A 7,975-nucleotide genomic window follows, 5' to 3' on the forward strand; every position below is an offset into this window, starting at 1 on the left:
CGAGTTTTGTCAGCGCCTTCGCACGTGTCGCGTGACTTTGGACCCGTGGGGAAATTCCAGCTGGTCTATTCTGATCTCGAATCTGTCTCGGTGATGGCGCCATCTCATCGAGAAACTGATGACCCCATTGTTCGGCATCTGAAAGGGGTCGAGTCTTGGAGGTACGGAAGTCAAGTGTTGAACCTCGTATCCCAGTCATTTCCAGCGGCAGAGCGCGTTGGAAATATAAACGCAAAAATCCCCGCATGGTTAAGGGGGCCCGAGCCCCCAGTCGTCAGACAACGCGCCGACAATGTCGCATGTCCACGGAGATCGCGCGGTATGGCCCGTGTCCGCGGACACTGCGGCCGGAACCAGAGCCCGTCCGGCGGGCGTCGCCGTCCGACAGACGCCGGAAACAGTGCCCCGGGCAGGCATACATCACGGCCGGCCCGCAGTGGCTCGTCTCCTTCCGGCTGGTTCGCACGGGACGGGAGGGTGGGGGGAGGGCGCGTGCCGCAGGGGCGGCACGGGCGGTCAGCCGTGGAGCGCAGGTGCGGGGGCGAGGGGATGGCGAGGGGAGGGGCAGACGGCGCGCCAGGTATGCCCCGCGCACCGGTGGCAGGCACCAGCGATCGATATCGATTCCGGAGTCCGAGGGGTCGAGCCACTCCGCACCAGCGTCGTCAGCCGAGGAGTGCGGCCCGCGGCCGCCAGGACACGCCGCTGCGGACACACAGCGGCATGGAATCGGCAGCGGGGGAGGCAGACACGTCTCCCGGCTCATGGAATCGGCAGTGGGGCGGCAGACACGTCCCCCAGCTGATGGAATCTGCAGCGGGGCGGCAGACACGTCTCCCGGCTCATGGAATCGGCAGCGGGACGGCAGACATGGAATGGCTCATGGAATCGGCAGCGGGGCAGACACGTCCCCCAGCTCATGGAATCTGCGTCAGGGCGGCAGACACGTCCCCCAGCTCATGGAATCGGCAGGATGCGGCGGCACGTCTCCCGGCTCATGGAATCGGCAGTGGGGCGGCAGGACACGTCCCCCCCGCTCATGAATCGGCCAGACGGATGCGGCAAGACACGTCCCCCAGCCCATCGGAATCGGCCCCGCGGGGCTGAGTCCAGACACGTCCCCGGTGCTGAATGAAATCGAGCAGCCAGGGCGGGCAGACACGTCCCCCAGGCTCATGCCGAATCTTTTTTGCCAGCGGAATGCGGCCCAGCCATGAGTCTCCGGGCTCTGCGAACATCATGAGCCGAGTGTGCCTGCACAGCAGAAACGACGTCTCCATAGCCTGATGATGACCCATCAGCCCACATACTTGGCTGGCGTCGTGAAGCTCATGCACGACCCGCCCCTAGCGATACGGACACTGGGCGTCGGATGGGTGTGGATAGCCCCCTTCCCGCTCCCCTCGCTGGCACACCTCAGGTGCCCGCTGCTTGTGTCCCGACGCCCGCCACCGCCCAAACGTAACGCCATAACCTGTCAGACACAGGGACGTGATGGCACCCCGGGGGCCGCTGCCATGTTACCGCCGCCGTGCCCAGGTGCGACCCACGACTGCCCAGACGCAGAGCCCAGACGGCACCGCTGGTGCGCCTTCGGAGGCGCGACGTGTCGGGATAGTGACCGAGCAGTCCATTAGACACGTCAGATTCCGGACACTAGACGTATATTAGGATAGTCCACAACGCACACATAGCTCTACACCTCCCCCCCCCAAATCACCAAAAGACAAAACTCGACGTAAAAATGGAGGTGAATGCGAAGGGACCATGCATACAAATTACATTCCTAAAGGCAGTGGCAGACTACACTCACGCACATACATCCCAGAGCGTAATGAACCATAGTGCCGTCCGCATGTGACGCTGTAAATCTCATCTGAACGCGGGGACCGGGAGCTGCCTAAGCTCCGGCAGTAGCGCATGGTGCAACACGGCCGCGCCGCAATGGAAGCGTCACTTTCCGTCCTCGGTTCGCGACCTCGTGACATGGAGGTTACCGTGCTGTCTCGTGCTTTGCTCGCGAGTCTCAGACGGTATTCAGAAGTTACGGACGATCTGTCCATCACAAACCACGCTCTGTCTGAAACCACGACATGTCTGGGCCGTCCTGATGCGACTTTGACCGACGCCAGTCACGAAGACGCCGCGCTCGGTCCCCTCCCCATCCCCCTCCCACTCGGACGGCGGAAGAGTGTCGGTCTGGAGGCCAAGCATGTGCTGGAGGGGCGTGAATCAGAATCGCCAGGCGGCCGAACAGCAATTAAGACCGCGGCACAAAGAAGGCAGTAAACGTGCCCCATTAACCGGAACCTCAGGCTGGATCAAACTAGTGCCGGGCGCGAGCGACGTGACGCCGGGCTGAGGCTGTCCCCCACTCTCCAAGGGCGCGCCAGTGGTCGGCATGTCCTGGAGCTTCTGAGTAGGGGGACTCAAACCGCTGGTCACATCAGCTGCTCGTTGGGATATGAGGGGCGTGTCCAGCACGCTTGGCTGGCTGAAGAGCTGCCGGCGATAACGAGAATCAAAGAGATTGCGGCCAAACTCAGGGAAGGCATTAGGATTAACAGAAAACTGTCTTGCTGCACGCGAGTCGACCTACATCTCTGATTTACTTACCGCACGATAGCAATGTGGAGCGGGGAGACGACGCAGCCTCTCAGCAGCACTGCTCATCCGAACTACCCCGGCGGGGGAGGGGGTGACCGTCGTCCACCTGCGGTATCTCGAATCAGCTGTACTCCTCATACGAGCTACCCCGGCGGGGAGGGGGTGGCCGGTGTCAACCGGCGGTGTCTCTGACCAGCAGTGCTGCTCACCCGAGCTACCCTGGCGAGGGAGGACGGTGACCGGCGTCCACCTGCGGTATCTCGAATCAGTTGTACTCCTCACCCGAGCTTCCCCGGCGGGGGAGGGGGTGACCGGCGTCCACCTGCCGTGTCTCCGATCAGTAGCACTGCTGACTCGAGCCAGCCACCTCGGCGGGGAAAGGGGCAAGGGCGGTGACCGGCGTTCGCCTGCGATGTCTCCGAGCCGGTCCGCCGGCCTGCTCAGGCTCGGCCTCCTCGCGGGCACCCTTGTGGCGTGTTGTCACGAATCTGATAGTGGGCCGGTGATTTACAGTGCCGGTTATGGCACGCCTGGCGGGTCAGGCGCTTCAGGCGTCATCGGGTTCGAGTGGGCTCCTGATTCAGACCGTCGGCGCCGCTCTCAGGCACGGGTTTGGATGACTGAGCACCTCGTGACATTTCGGCTTCGTTAATGTGACGCCGACGCTCGGGCAGTCCGCGCCAGCCCGGCCATTGACCCGCCCGTGTCGGGTAAATATGTCAGCCGGAGCATTGGAACGCATGTGCCAGGAATGTCGACCGTGTGCCCGGCTCGGTGTGGTTGGCCCGCAGCTGATCGCAGCTGCCCGTCGCGTTGATGCCGCTATCAACGCACGGGGCCCGTGCAGGGACGGCACGTCTTAAGTTATCCTAGTGACTCACAGTTATGGGGGATATGATGAGATAGCGTTGTACGCTTTCGAAATCATTTTCAATGACATCCACACTCAGAACGTGATGATGTTAGATCGCGACCGATCTGCTCGTCAATGTCGTTCGTCGTCCATTGTCTTCGTCGCTCTCTTCGTCTAACATGCTCTGAACAGCAGTCGAAGGCCCTTGCCCCCGATTATACCCGACGGCTGACAGATCGTTTATTTGTCGTTACAAACCAACCATTTGAACAATGGACCGTGGTCTATCGCGTGGGGTATCTAATACTCCCGACTTAAATGAGGTGTTCAACATTTGTATGCAGTTTTAAACTGAAATAGACATCTCGAAGGTCATTCAGTATAGTTCACAGCCCTGCCCTTTTAAGACATAAGCCCCTCTAATTTCTAAGCTACACATCCGCGCAGGCGTGCAGGCGTTTTGGGGAGACTTCTTCAAGGTCACCCAGGCATCCTTGGCGACACAACAACGTCTCTCAAATGCTGCCATCCCATAAGCCATGCGGCGATTAAGGGCAAGAAAATAAAATTGTCGATTCGTTCATAAGTGGGGTTAGTAAGGACGTTTTCAACCTGTAACGGCCACCAATTGGCGTTCAATCAATGTTGTGCAAGGCACGATGGCGTAATAAAACAATGATGTATTGAGAAGAGCATTTACTACACAGAGAAATTGCGCTATCTAGAGCAGTCCTTGCCCTTTTAAACACACCAATAGGTATAAGAACATATCTGATGCTTGCCTTAATATCTTAAAATGAGGAACATTTCACTTAAAGGGAATGCTATGAGAACAGAACATTCAGTTTAAATAAAATGTTACACATTTGAAAATATTGAAGCAAACATCGGATATAATGAAACAAGCGCACTTATCGCTGCTGGTATACTTGAAAGTGGAAAAAACTACTCTAGACAACAAAATGTCTTTATGCAGTAAACACGCTCAATACGTCATTGTTTGCCTGCGTCCCGGAACCCTTGTGTGACAGCAATCACTTGCAGTTTTTAAATTTTCATAGAGGTTGCATGCGGCGGTGTTGGCTGGGTGCGGAACCAGATATCATGAACGCTCTTGTTTTGGTCTTTCTCGTAGTGTTCTTGCGTATTTATCCGAGGGTTTAAGGTGCAGACTTGCATCCACGTGCCCGGTTATGACGCTTTTCTTAAGCTGTTTGATTACTGGTCTGATTTCCAGACTATTGCACAGCTTGCACAACAGCGGATGTGAGCCAATTGACGGCCGACCACACCACACACACACACACACACACACACACACACACACACACACACACACACACACACACACACACACACACACACACACACACACACCACACACACACACACACACACACACACACACACACACACACACACCACACACACACACACACACACACACACACACACATATATATATATATATATATATATATATATATATATATATATATATATATTGAAATCGTGCTCACGAATGCCAGGTACGAACGGCTGGGCAATCATGCTCTCATCCATCTTTTAACGACGCATGGCCAGTGGAATGGCATGGTTTGAATGACGTTACTCTAGCGTCATGGACATCTGGGTAAACTTGAAAAAGTATGCATGGAATAGTCTACGCGTCTTCGCGGGCGTGTAGCTCAGAAACTAGGGGGTTTTAAGCCTTAAGAAGGCAGGGGTTGTAAGTGCAATGAATTATCCTCAAGATGGCTATTTCAGTCCAAAGTCCTGTACAAATGTGGAACACTTCCTCTCAAATGTCAAGAGCATCAAACGTGTTGTAGCCAGTCAACGGTGCTAGCCAGTCCCATGACACCACATTACTCCAACTCAGCTAGTCGGGCGCGGCTGTCAGGCACGACAGGTGACCTACGCATGACAAATATCACTCATGTCATGCCCGCCCGTCCCACATTGTAAGACACCCATGCAAAGGTGGCAGTGCCAGTGTACGTTAGACACAGCAATAACTGCACTTTACGTGGATAGCATCGCAGTCAGCTGCCTTCCCTCCGTCGCCGGTGCATACAGTGTGCACGACGTCGCTGTCCATACCCGTCCCCCATGTCTCCGCCCCGAACAATACCGTGCCCGTTCACGGCGCCACCCTGCCGACACATTCCCGGCCACAATCGACTCCCCATTCAAGACCGGACACGTCAACTTCATTGTGCCGCCGGCGGCCTCGGCTGGACCTGCCTGGTGACACCACGGCGACCGCGCCCTGCCGACAACAGCGCCGCTAGACCAAACATCCGGCGGCGGCGGCACCCACCTCCTCTCGTGCTCCCGGCGGCGCCGTCCCTCCATCCCCGGCGCACGTGCGTGCGGCGGCCGTTTCTCACTGGCGCGCGCCAGCCGCCGGCCGTGGACCCTGCGGACGAACAGTGGCGCCGCCGGCGCGCGGCGGCCGACGCCCGAACTACGGTACCGCAGCTGCGCAAGTCTGGGGCGGCACGCGGCAGCAGAGCCAGCCAGCTGCCGCCGGCGCCGCCGCGTACTACGCGCGTGCGGCACGTGGCACGGGGGAGCGGCGTGTGCCGCACGGACGGGGACACTTGCTGTTTACCGTGCTCGGAATGCGAGGGCTGGCTGTCACTCAGGTGGCCTGTGGTACAACTGGATACGCTTTACTATTGCTCCTGCCGCGTGTTTGCCCTCTGCATGCCCTTGTTCCACGCGCCTAATGCGAGCTAGTTTGGAGTTCGTGTTTCAGCTTTATCCTTCAGCGAAAGGGAAAAACGCGCTGCCGTTCCACGGAGGCGTGAGCACGTGTATTGGAAACGTATATTAAGGAAATATAGTTGATAATCCATGAAATTCTTGCCATTCGAGATCGGCTGATTCCTGCGGTGCGAAATTCTCAGCATTTGTGTTTAGTGGATAGTGTGGCATGGCAGGCGCGATAATGGCCACGCCCACCCCTGCTAAGACAGTCATATGTTATCATTTTCCCTTGAAAGCCGCGACCGTTGTGCTAGTTTCACTGCACCGACCGTTCTCAGCATTTCCACTCTCGGATATATAACTACCATTCCCCTCGCTCCTTCTTATTTTTGCGCTCACCTTTCGCCTCAGCCTGTCTTCCAGCATATTGCCAGTCATCTATATACACACCAGATTCCTCTAGGGATATATGTCAGACTCTCCCCAACAGCACGCCAGATGGCAGATATGTCTCAAGAGTCCACCGATGCTGATCAGCAGCACTGCACCAACGCCGCAGCCTGCCAGCCCCGCTCGTCCAAGGTGTTCTGAGAACGTCTGTGCTACGCACCCAGCGTGTGGTGCTTGCTTAATTACTTACAGAACCTAGCACTTAATGCTTTACTATGCGATATTAAGCGAATGTCGAATGAGCCCGCGCACTTAACCTACGCACAGAGTAAATGATTCAATGGAAAAAGTCGCAAATGTATCGAGCGGCTTCACATGACTTTAACGTATTAATGAAATGAAGCAAATAGCTTAAACAAACTATAAATTAATCGGTACGAAGACGCATCACCACATCGACTTCGGTTGATGTACTCTGTATGTCACATCGGGATCAAATGCGTACGAGCAGAGATCGCGCTCCACACAGGGCTGTATGTGCATGGACGGCTGATAGACGCGAAGCAAATGTAATCGAAGTGTACACGTTCTTACCCGTAGAGACGGCGTTCCACACAGGGATGTGTGTACATGCATAGGCTGATAGGCACGACGCAAATGCAATCGAAGTGTGCGCGTTCTTACCCGTATGAGATGCGCGACGGTCCAGGCACGCGGCTCTAAGTCGCTCCCGCGTTATGTTTGCGGTGTGCGGGCGTCCTCCCGGCATCTTACCGCAATTACGACAGCTCCGAGCAATAATAAATTATGCCTCATGGCACCACGGTCCTCGTCCGCATATGCATCGCGGCGGTTTCTCAGGCTGCTCGCATAGCTGTCCTCATGAACACGAGGAGGACGGCAGCTCCTCAGCCCTTCCGTCGGCGACGCCCCTCCCGCCCAGGACAATGTGGGCAATCACCGGCTGCTGGATTCCGCCGGCCACAAAAACAACACCGCTCAAATCGAATACTGGTGCGAACCACCGGCCATTACCGAGCCCGGCCGGCCTGTGGGAGCCGCCCGGGGCGCCGCGCCACCAATAAAAACAAACGGCCGCCGTCAGGTGGGGGCGCTAATCACCTGCCCCCTCCCCCCTCCCCCAGCAGGAGCGGTGCGACGGAACGCGGGCGGACGCGCCGCGCGGTGTCCCGGGTGGGCGAGGGGGTCAGGGTCGATAGCGACGCGGGGGTTGGAACTACCCCGTGGCCCGGATGGAACTGGTCAATAAACTAACATGGAGAACGGTTGACTTGGACGTACCACTCCGATCACAACACTGCGCTATGCGGAAGAGAAAGGTTGGGTGCGGGAAAGGAGAGGGCGTGTTGGAATATTTGGTTCGTGCATGGCCTTTCACATCTTTGTTCC

This window comes from Pollicipes pollicipes, unplaced genomic scaffold, assembly GCF_011947565.3.
Source record: "Pollicipes pollicipes isolate AB1234 unplaced genomic scaffold, Ppol_2.1 Scaffold_4881;HRSCAF=5763_pilon_pilon_pilon, whole genome shotgun sequence".
Classification (NCBI taxonomy): Eukaryota; Metazoa; Arthropoda; class Thecostraca; order Pollicipedomorpha; family Pollicipedidae; genus Pollicipes; species Pollicipes pollicipes.